The 12,687-nt window shown below is 42.3% G+C and overlaps 1 pseudogene; it reads right to left on the minus strand.

Moving 5' to 3' along the window:
• Positions 1-6,219: 6,219 nt before the first annotated feature.
• LOC120978126 overlaps positions 6,220-12,687 on the minus strand; it is a 50,113-nt pseudogene continuing 43,645 nt past the window's right edge.

Raw genomic sequence — 12,687 nt, forward strand, 5'->3', positions numbered from 1 at the left:
GTAAATTACCTTGCTACCAGCAAGTAGGGCGGCTACTTGCTGGTAGCAGCCGCATCCTCCGATGGTAATGACGCCCCCTCCGCTTGTTGATTGACAGGGCCAGCGGACGGGATCTTTCTCCGCTGGCCCTGCCTGTTTTCATTCAATATCTGGAGCCTGCGCCGCGGCCGTACCTATTTTCAATTGGCGCAGGCGCACTGAGAGGCGGCCACTCACTCGGCCGCTTCATCCTCAATGCGCCTGCGCCGATGACGTCACATCTACACCCGGCGCAGGCGCATTGAGGATGAAGCGGCCGAGTGAGTGGCCGCCTCTCAGTGCGCCTGCGCCGATTGAAGATAGGTACGGCCGCGGCGCAGGCACCAGATATTGAATGAAAACAGGCAGGGCCAGCGGAGAAAGATCCCGTCCGCTGGCCCTGTCAATCAACAAGCGGAGGGGGCGTCATTACCATCGGAGGATGCGGCTGCTACCAGCAAGTAGCCGCCCTACTTGCTGGTAGCAAAGTAATTTACATATTATAAAAATAGGGTTTTAGCAAATTCTACTGAACCAAAATTATTATTTTACTTATGTATGGATAAATCGCAGTGCAGGGGTTATTATTAAGCAAAAAAAAAAAAAACGGTTTAGTGGGCTGACAGAAGCCCTTTAAGACATCCCCCTTACAACCCCTGTCCTCTTGGTTTGACACAACACTTGGTGCAAAACAACCCCCCCAAAGAGTCATCTCAACCTTATATAACCGATTAAAAACTCCCATATCTCTTATTAAACCAGCAATAATTGGAACCTGGGAGAAAGACTTGGGCCGTTCTCTATCTCCTACAGAGATCTTGACGGTCTTTTCAACCCCTCACAAAATATCAAGATGTATTCGAGTTCAAGAAAACGGTTATAAAATTATGACGAGATGGTACAAAACACCAGATACAATCTCTATCTACTTCCCAAGTAGTTCCGACTTATGTTGGAGATGCAAAGCCTATAAAGGCTCTTTCTTCCACATTTGTTGGAGTTGTCAAACCATTAAGGACTGGTGGTGCAACATAATAAAAAAATGCAACCATATTTGTAGAACCACTCTCCCCTGCTCCCCAGACCTAACCCTCCTCAATCTAGGCCTCAAAGGTTTAAACAAATGGTGCAGATCATTATTCCTTATGCTGCTAGCTGCAGCCAGAATCCTGTTAGCGTCCTCCTGGCTTTCCACAGAGGTCCCAGATTTAGCCAAATGGATCCAAAATGTAGACCAGATCTACAGATTAGAAGAACTCTCCCACTGGGAACTCCACTCGCCATCTTCTTCTCTGGCTATTTGGTCTCCTTGGAAAAAATTCTGAGGTTTTTCCTGATCCATTCCCCACTTACCCTTTACATACCAAAGTATCCTTTAAGATTACTTATCTTATTAAGATGCATTTGTGGCTAAATGGCATACATTGCATTAATCATGCCCTTTTGTTCTATTATGTTCCCTTTTTATTATGTGTTAAAACATTACAACTTGTCAGAACTACTTTGATTATGATCCTCATTTTATGCTCCATTATCAAAAGCTATCACTTCTGTAATCTAATATGTTGCTATATTTGATCTATGATTGTCTTTACATTGATCAGTCGCTTTGTCTACATTATTGTTGTAATATGTCTTTTATATAATTGATTTATATCCTTAAAACAATAAAAATTGTTAATAATAAAAAAAAAAAGGAGTAGCACGCAAAGATATAAGAATATGATAGTGGAGACTAATAAAAGACTGGAAAAATGTAGCATCTTCCAAATACTGGAGGCAGGTATTCTGCTGCAACAGTGAGACAAAAAGCTACCACTATTTGAGTTGATGTTTAAAGTATGGAAGGAAGCTAGAGAATTGTGGTCGCAGAGTGGGCCACATAACAGTACCATACTGTGGGATAATACCTACATTACAGGATTAAAGTCTATCGAACAGAGAGTTTGGTAGAAATATGGAATATATAAGTTGGGACAGGTATGGTACAAGGGGGATATAATTGCCTATGAAGATCTTAAAGATAAGTTTCAATTGAACAATATGGAGTTGAAGTTTTACTATATGCAATTAAAACAAGCATTGAGAAAAACGATAGGGAAAGGTACACAAATTGCCATGTTACCGCCATCACTAGTTAAAATTATGGAATTAATACCAGGCAAGAAATTAGTCTCCAAAATATATGAAGGCTTGCTACACCAAAAAACCAAGAGTAAAGCAATTGGTAGTTTAATGTTTAAATGGCAGGGGGCTTTAAATCCCCAACGGGAAGAGTTTTGGGAATTGGCTATACGGGAAAAAAGCAGGGTCTCAAAGAATTTTTTGCATAGAATTATTCAATTTAATATATTGTACCGTCTCTGCTACTCTCCTAAGACCTTAATGAAGTGTTATAAATCTAAAGAGTTTTGCTGTGAAAAATGTGGAGAGGTAGGAGTAGACGATACACATATACTTTGGAAATGCGTAAGAATTCGAGAGTTCTGGGCAAAGGTTATTGGAAAAATAGAGGAATACCATCGGTTTAAAGTACCTAGTCAATTTGAAAACTGTATTTTGGGTGTGATGGAAGGAGTGGATACACCTCAATACCGAGAGATAGCATCTAAACTCCTATTCTATGCTAGGAGATGTATTGTTCGTCATTTGGGGGGGGTAGTGCTGCTCCCACCGATAATGAATGGGAGAGTTCTACCAGAGTCTCGCTGGCCAGTGAGGAATTTCACTTTGTAAATAAAATAAAAAAAATCTAGATTTGCCAGAATATGGCAGAAATGGCTAAATTAAATAGTAGACGATTCCGGCTGGATGGGTTGGGGAGATGTGGAGTGAGAGACAATTAGTTTTTTTTTATTTCTTCTTTTTTGGAACAAGCAGTGGTTTAGGGAAGGGTGGGTGGTTCTATTATATAAATATTAAAGTAAACTGTAAAAAAAAAAGAGAAATATTTAATGTTTGTAAAAAAAAGTATATATATATATATAGAGATGCTTATGCCTAGGGTTGATTAAGGTGCAATCAGATTATAGAGACCTCACCACCATAAAATTACACTACTGGTAGCCACTCATCCAATGGCAGGATCATCTTTCTAAGCGCCACTGAGCATGATGACTATGATCCCCTGATGAACCTCTTCACTCCAAAGGGGAAATGTGTCGGGATTTTAAGCCTTTTTAAACTTTATGCCTAGAACCACCACCTTTGAAGGTCCTTACCTGGATACCTCATCCCCTTGTGTTCCTATACCTAAGTTGTGGAACTATTAATATCAATGTTTGTCAGTCTCCACCATTTGGGAATTTTGCAGGTAGGGCCAACATAATAGGGAACAGCCACCGAGAAGTGGGGCCGCACCTTTCGGAGCGATTACTCCGCTTGTAGGCAGGGTAAGCATAGCTGATAGGGATAGTCTCCCATACTGACTATTCTGTATTCTGTTTGGACACTATAAATCAAACTGATCAAGACTTATCAGGAATAACAAGGTCCGATAAGACGATTTTCACTGTGCATCCACTGATCATCAAGGAGGAACCACCTGATACATGAGTTCCTATAATCCTGGTGATGCAAATATCCACCTCTGGTCAACAGTACCGTGAGTAACCATATGGTGGCGACCTATATATAAATTGATGTATACACTTGTGTCAATACAGATATTGCTCTTGGTAAGCAGTAGTGTAATTATTTTAAATTATTTTATGGTGGTGAGGTCTCTATAATCTGATTACACCTTAATCATCCCTAGGCATAAGCATATATATATATATATATATATATATATATATATATATGTTTATTTATTTATTTTTTATTTTTTTGTTATCGGAAATAATTTAAGTGGGCTTTTTAGAATTAGACAATAATTAAACCTTATGTTTTAAAAGGGGAATTGATTTTGTTTAGTGATATTGTTAGTTAACTAAAGTATAATAACTCATAAATGTGTGGCTTCACCAAGTCAGGAGACCAAAGTGTGGAATATACCAATGACTCCTAGGGGGGATCTAAACTGTGGATTAAAAAGCATGTTGAAGTTGAAGGTACTGAAAGAATGCAGCATTAAGTAGTCCCTATGAGGACTGCAAAGATGAAAGGGAAGGTCATAGAGAACATTTCCCTTGCTTAATGCGCCATGTATTCTGGCATGATAACACTTGTCCAATCTGTGCTGAGAATGTCTGTGTGAGACCCTTGATATTGACAAGCAAAATTACAGAGGAAGGCACAACAAAGTGCTCCAAAATTGATATTTTACAGGGGAATCCAAGTATTCACAAAAAAATTTAAGGAGAGTGGACAAGTCCTCATTAATCGTATAATCCACCCAATTTTGCATCTGGTTCAATTTCATACTTACCTGCGGAAAATGGCATAAGGGAATCTTTCTTTAGAACTTTACAATTTTCATCCAAAAAGTTTTTTGGGTCAAAATTTCTCAGCATTATTGAACTTTGCTTTTTCAAAGTGTACACTCGTCAGCACGGGAGTGAAAACTGTTCCCTATGGGTTAGAATATATTGAAAATAAATTGATCAGTAAACTTTTAGCATTGTCATGTTTTATTTGTTTTCCTTAGCCCAAGTTAATGTTTACCTTCTTCAATTTATAATTGCGAATCTCAGCATCCACGGTCAATTCATGGGGAAGACTCAAGGGTACTACATCGCCATATCTCTGGACCACACCACACATTTTTTATTATATTCTTTTTTTAAGGTTCTCAAATGTTGAACCTTAAGCAAATAAGCAGTCTACCTGCTATTTTGGGGTGTTTCATGAGGTTTAACAATACATATCTCAGAGTAAAGCTGACTGATTCTGTCCCACCAAAGAACAAGATCATAGAGCACATCACCTATGTATTGGGATTGAAGAATGTTTCTTTATTCTTCCCTTCCTGTGTTTAAAGAAAAGATGTGGAGAAGAAGATGCAATGATAGATAGTAGTGCTTGAGAACATCCATCAGAAAGTCATTTGACTTTGTTTGTACCTTCTCCATTTTGATCAAGAAACAGTCCATAAAATCCCTTGGGTTATTACTGTCCAAAGTCTTCATGTTTTCCTCCATCCTCTTGTTGATATAGTCTGTCATGAATTTAAAGTTTTCCATGATTTTATGGTGCGGTCCCGGTATGTATTTCATGACATTTGGGAATAAGTTATAAAGCTAAAATAAGAACAATAACCAAAAAAGTATAAATAAACGATGACTTGTCTCACAATACTACGTACATACATGTGAAGAAGCAGGGGTCATCAATATTAACTGCAGTAGCAGAGAACAGTAGCTCACAATACAGGATTCCTGACATTTCCATAGTGTTAAAGGGGGAAACCCAGGCACAACCCATGAACAGGTGTGGTGCTGTTTTGGGGGAGAAAGCAGCCAACTTTTTGTAGTCCTGGAGAACCCCTTGCAAACTCTGGTACACTTCACTTCGTTTTGGAGTTGGTTCCAGGACAGCTTGTCACTCTGTTCACCACTCAGTCCACCTCTTGACAGGTCTTTTTTCTGCCCACACTGATCAGTCAAGAGTCTTATGGTAAGATTTATTAAGACCTGCTTTGTGTACTGACATTGTGCTGGCATGAGACTTATGTCAGGCTACCCATGCTTCAGAACTGAAATTTACTTCCCCCAGGAGCTGGAGTAGATTTATGTTGCAATGTACACCAGTTATCTGGAGCAAATGCTCTTACTTACTTATCCCTTCACATTACATGTCCTCCTACTGGTCCATTCCTACACAGAAAAAACATCATCAGTGTTGAGCCGTGCATGGACTATGGCTGATGCCAGGTATCTTCAAACTGGCATCCATGAACAACTGATTCCCAGTGTCCAGTGATGCTGGCAGGGCTTCCAGACATCAGCAACAATGGGGCAGTGCTTCACAAGAAAATGGGGAATTATGTACTGGGACAAAAAGTGAGGTACACAATGGGGACAATAATAAACAGAAAGAGGAGAACATCAAATTGTAAGGGGGGAATAAGTGTTAAACCCATTAAGACTTAGTTTTTTGCAGACTTTGAATGTTATGTAAATTTTGACCCAAAATTGTTCCTTTTCCTTTACTGTTTTGTACATGTAAATTCAGTCTACTATTGCAATGTAGTAATGAAACAAGAAAGTGAAGAACCATGAAAGCCTTGTTACAGAAGCGCCATATGGCAAAACCATAGGCCTGGTGCCCAAGTCTATGCTAAGTGCATGAGAACTAAATCTAAAACGTCAAGTATTTGAGATTTCCTGAAATCTAAAATTTTACTTACTAGTCCCCAGCGTCTGCTCATGAGAGCAACGTTGTCTTGAACACATTTCACCAGTTTTTGGAAATGCTCATTTTGATAATCAAACCGGCTACCAAACACCACGGAGCAAATCACATTGGACATAGAACGTAGTATATGGTAATTGGGATTTATTGAAGCCCCTAAAATAATAAAAAAAAGGCAATCAATAGGTAAAACTCAATATACACAAGAGCAATGTGTTGGCGTGGTTTTCCAAATAGTTGTGTGGAATAACAAGGCCTTTTCTTGATAATAGCTGATCCTCAAACATAAGATTTATAGAAGTGTGGAGTTTATGGTGGTCAAGAAATCAGTCAGTGTTATACGACGGCATAGGGTATATCAACTGCTTCTGCTGAATCGGGTGCCTCATATAGCTGTAATACATAGATCTTACATTGCTATTATGGTACTGTATGTATAAAACAGTTCTTTGCTCACTGTATGTTGGTACTATTTTACCACTGTGTGGCGGTACTTACTTGTAATGCACAACAATATATTTTTTGTTGTTGTGTGGTGATAGTGGCTTAGTATAGCATGATTATTGAAGCAGCTGTATGAAAGTGCAATTTGACCACTGTATAGAACAACAGTTAGTCCTACACCCAGGACCCCTGACGATAGTCTGTTTCAGCAGGCAGAGGCTCTTGCAGTAGCACTTTTCACTTCTATGAGGCTGAGCTACACCTAGGCCATGTGACCAATGAACATGACATCACGTGGCCTAGGAAAAGCTGGAGAAGGCCATGGTGCTACTGCAAGCACTGCTGCTTTCTCAAACAGCTGATCAGGGGTCCTGAGTATTAGACTCCCACCAATCAGATGCTGATGAAAAATCTAGAGGATTAAAAGTAAAAATTATAGAAAAACATTCTAATAATAATCATAATAAAATATGAATAAACTCTACCATTTGTTTTCCTCAGCACATCACACAGAAACCCGGCCTCCTCACGTATCCTGTCCTCGAAGCTGCGTTTTCCAACTCCAAAATTATTCAGTCTTAGCACGGAAAAACGTCTCAGCTCCTTCCATTTTTCACCACTACTGAATGCAATATCTGTGCAATGCAATAAAAAAAAAATGAACACTACCATCAGATTTTTTTCTGTAACAGAAAATTCCAGGATGGTTTTCTGGATAGTTTCCGGATAATTATTTTAAGTCGCTCCATATCTTTTATTTCCTATCCTGGCTCCTTAACGTCCTCCTTGTTTGGACTTTTAGCAAAGAAAACAGTCTCACTTGACTCTTTCAGTCAGACCATTCACTCTGACCAGACTGCCCTCAGTAGTGATTTGCATATTGCACTAAACAGTAAAATGTACTTCTGTGAGCATCTGTATCTAGGCCTATCACTCCCATACTGTTATCCTAATTCTGCCTGCTATTAACATAAGAACTACTCTTCAGATATCTTCTTCCCCTCACAGCAGCAGCAAACTGTCAGTGTGTTCCCTATCCATATGCAGGAGCTTTATCTATCTGTGCTGACTGCTACAGAAGGACAACATTTTGACGTTAATTTTTTATAGCACAGTACTGCCGAAATAAAAAAAAGAGAAAACAGGCCAAAATTCACAAAAAAAAAAAACAAATTCTATGAATATTGGGTTAAAAAATATCCCTTTCTGATGGAAGTGTCCCTTTAACTTAGAAGCTATACTGAAATCACCAAAAAAACTGCATAATCTTCAAAATAATTTAGCAATTTTATCCATTAAGGTGTGAGATTTAAACATTTTTACTTTAACCTTGTGTTATTCAAAAATATGTTCACCATGGTCCAAATTATGTGTTTGAAACCTTCCTTTGGAAAAAAAAATTGAAATACTCTGTAATACTACATTTCTCCTGTGGTGGTGCTGCAGGCTGGTGCAACCTTCCAACTAGTGCTGAGCGAAGCGAGCTTCAGATCATAGTTCTAAAGTCCCTTTGTTCCAAACTTCATTTGAATGCTATACAGAGACCCGTCTCCGTACAGCATTCAAATTTATAGGCCCTGATAAGGTGAAATTTAGTAAGTCTGAAGTCTCACGAGATTTTGGTGAAAAACTTTGGCATTTGATTTTATAACTTGAAAAGCGTTTTAAAACTGCAATCCGAAGTCGGCTTTGGTACTGAATTGCAGTTTTAAAATGCTTTTCAAGTTATAAAATCAAATATCGAAGTACTTAATGAATTTCACCTCGGCGGAGCCCATACATTTAAATGCTGTACGAAGGGTAATAATATTACAGGTTATAGCTACTAGAGATGGGTTTTGATCCAGGGAGTTATTCTGATTATCTGATTGGAGTCGGGGAGGAATTTTTTTCCCCTAAAGTGAGGAAAATTGGCTTCTACCTACAGTTTTTTTTTTTTTTTTGCCTTCCTCTGGATCAACTTGCAGGAAAACAGGCTGAACTGGATGGACAGATGTCTTTTTTTCAGCCCTTATAAACTATGTTTCTATGTATTGACTAGGACCATCACTATCCCTATTTTCTCCTGGAACCTCGATAAGAAAGGAAGTGGCAAAATAATCATCCACTGAGATAAAATAAAGAGACAATAACTAACACAGCGGGAACAGGCCTACCCGACGCAATACTCACCATCTCCTTTGGTAAAGTCAAAAAACGAAGGAAGATAACCTCGTCCACTGAACTCATCTGCTTTGTCAATTAAAGTCTCTTTGATGGCGTCATAACTACATAGCACAATAACGGCTGGCTCCCTTCATACACAGTAAAGAAGTCGCCATATGTTTTTGACAACTAGGAGAAAAAATAGTTAATTTTACATGACTTAGGCCTCTTTCACACTTGCGTTGTCCGGATCCGGCGTGTACTCCACTTGCCGGAATTACACTCCGGATCCGGAAAAACGCAAGTGTACTGAAAGCATTTGAAGACGGAACCGTCTTCAAAATGCTTTCAGTGTTACTATGGCAGCCAGGACGCTATTAAAGTCCTGGTTGCCATAGTAGGAGCGGGGAGCGGGAGAGCGGTATACTTACCATCCGTGCGGCTCCCGGGGCGCTCCAGAATGACGTCAGAACGCCCCATGCGCATGGATGACGTGTCCAATGCGATCACATGATCCATGCGCTTGGGGCGCCCTGACGTCACTCTGGAGCGCCCGGGGAGCCGCACGGACGGTAAGTATACTGCTCCCCCGCTCCCCACTGCACTTTACCATGGTGCCAGGACTTTAGCGTCCCGGCAGCCATGGTAACCATTCAGAAAAAGCTAAATGTCGGCTCCGGCAATGCGCCGAAACGACGTTTAGCTTAAGGCCGGATCCGAATCAATGCCTTTCAATGGGCATTAATTCCGGATCCGGCCTTGCGGCAAGTGTTCCGGATTTTTGGCCGGAGCAAAAAGCGCAGCATGCTGCGGTATTTTCTCCGGCCAAAAAACGTTCCGTTCCGGAACTGAAGACATCCTGATGCATCCTGAACAGATTTCACTCCATTCAGAATGCATTGGGATAATCCTGATCAGGATTCTTCCGGCATAGAGCCCCGACGACGGAACTCTATGCCGGAAGAAAAGAACGCAGGTGTGAAAGAGCCCTTACTATTATCTGATTGTCCCATGACATGTTCTATGATGTTTACTATAACAGCCCTTGGTATACAAGTAATTCTGTAGCCATGCACATATAACTGTAAGCCGTGCACCGGGGTGGGCTCCCCAGGATACAGCAAAGTCACAAACTAAGAAAGCAACCCCAACACCCGCTTTTGCCAAAACAGTATTTTACTTAAACGTGGCAATGAGCATGACCACAAATGCTGGGAACACACAATAAATTTACATACACTCAGCCCGAAGGCTAAGACCCTTGTGCTGCACAGTGTGGCGCCCTCCGATGGATGCTGGAGGATAGTGCAGTAATTTACCTACTAGCGGGCACAATTAAACAGCCAAGCCTTACCTGTTATTACCCTAAAAAAATCAAGAACAACTGTTTGGGTGTGTGATACAGGCTAGCCTGTGGCTCAGCGCAACAGCCTACAAACTTACAATGTTCTACAGTATTCTCCCTCCCATAACTGGTCTTGTAGCACGTGCCAGTGCATTTCTTCTGAGCCAAAGCCCCAGCCTGGCTTGATTTTGTGAGGAAGTTTATCAGCTCTCCAGTGTGAAATGTCACTTAAATTGTGGAGTCCTTGCAATGAACAGCCAGCAACACTTGTGGCCTGACACAAACAGAAATCCTATCTAACTACAGGATTGGTCTCGGTCTCTAGGATTCTAGGAGCCAACACTGTGATGAGGTGCGTGCATGATCAGTCTTAGGGCTCATGCACACTAACATATTTTCTTTCCGATTCCGTAACAGTGTTCAGACAATGAGAGCTGTTTCCCCATCTCACATAACGATTGTGTGTTTCTTGGATAGGTCATCAGTATCCGTGACCCCTGCCAATTGGCTTTTTGAGAATGCACAGGCGTTCCTGTGAGTGCTGCAGCCTTCTTCCTGTCACCAAACCAAGTGCGTACATTGTATAGTGGCTGTGCTTGATATTCTGCTCAGCCCTGGTTACTTCTATGGGGCTGAGTGGCACCTTGGCCTTGAATGTGAAGTCACACGGCCTAGAAAAAGCTGAGAGAAGGCCGTGGCACTACTGAGAGTGCCCCTGTGTTCTCAAACAGCTGATCTGCGGGGGTTCTGGGTGTCTGACCCCCACCAATCACATACTCGGGACCTATCCAGAGGATAGGTCATCAGTATATAAGCCTCAGAAAACCCCTTTAATACAAGCCACTTACTAATGTATTGTTATTATCCATATTATCTCCTTTGCTAGCTAGATTCATTTTTACATCACATTATACACTTCCCATTTAAAGCGGTGTGGAGATTCGCTCTGGTAGGCAGGTTAGCGGACGCAGTATAGAGGCAAAGGACCAGGTTGTAAATCACTCTTCAGTGTTTATTCACACTTATAACATAACACAACAGTCACTTTTCAGGATTGGTGCTTGTTCACACACAGAAAATCAAAATAAAGTTCACCTGGTATCCTGGATGACAGTTCACACCCGGCTGAATGCTCAGCCTCAGAAAGACCACAAGACCACATGCAGGCTTTAAGGCGGCCTGCTTGCCTGACACACGGTCTTCAGACCTCAGCACAGAGATCTATAGAGCTCCATTGTCAGAGGAAGGGTAATCCACACCACCTGACAGTGCTGGCTGTTTTGTATAAGCCTACAAAGACCCGGCCTGGAACGTGGGGAGTAGTCACCCACCCACTTTGATTACTTCCAGTAAGAGCTGTCCCGGATCAGCTATTTACAGCCAGGGCTTTTTTTCTGGCGGAACGCACCGGAACGGCGTTCCGCCACCTTTTGACATCGCAGCCTGCGATGTGTCAGCGGGGAGGGACTGGGAGGAGGAGCTGGGGGCCGGTACGTTCACTGTGCTCCGGCCCCGCAGCTCCAGTAGAGACTTATAAAATGTGTAATTAAATGAATAATGATTCATGCTGCCCCTCAGTAGTATAACTTTCAATATATTGTACTCACAGGGCTACTGTTATCGTAATGCAGGCTGGCCGGGCAAACGAGCGGCAGCTTCACTGACTGACGTCACGTGCCTGCGCTGCCTACTTCATTCATAAAGTAGGCGGCGCAGGCACGTGACGTCAGTCAGTGACGCTGCCGCTCGTCTGCCCGGCCGGCCTGCATTACGATAACAGTAGCCCTGTGAGTACAATATATTGAAAGTTATACTACAGAGGGGGCAGCATGAATCATTATTCATTTAATTACACATTTTATAACTGTGCTGGAGCGGCAATTGGGGGTCTGTGGATGACACTGTTATGGGGTGGGGGTCTGTGGATGACACTGTTATGGGGTGGGGGGGTCTATGGATGGCACTGTTATGGGGTGGGGGGTCTGTGGATGGCACTGTTATGGGGTGGGGGGGTCTGTGGATGGCACTGTTATGGGGTGGAGGAGGGTCTGTGGATGGCACTGTTATGGGGTGGGGGGGTCTGTGGATGGCACTGTTATGGGGTGGGGAGATCTGTGGATGGCACTGTTATGGGGTGGGGGGGTCTTTGGATGGCACTGTTATAGGATGGGGGGTCTGTGGATGGCACTGTTATGGGGTGGAGGGGGGTCTGTGGATGGCACTGTTATGGGGTGGGGTGGGGTTTGTGGATGGCACTGTTATGGGGTGGGGGGGGTCTGTGGATGGCACTGTTATGGGGTGGGGGGGTCTGTGGATGGCACTGTTATGGGGTGGGGGGGTCTGTGGATGGCACTGTTGTGGGGTGGGGGGGTCTGTGGATGGCACTGTTATGGGGTGGGGCGGTCTGTGGATGGCACTGTTATAGGAAGGGGGGGTCTGTG

The sequence above is a fragment of the Bufo bufo genome, chromosome 8 (assembly GCF_905171765.1).
Source record: "Bufo bufo chromosome 8, aBufBuf1.1, whole genome shotgun sequence".
In the NCBI taxonomy this organism is placed as follows: Eukaryota; Metazoa; Chordata; class Amphibia; order Anura; family Bufonidae; genus Bufo; species Bufo bufo.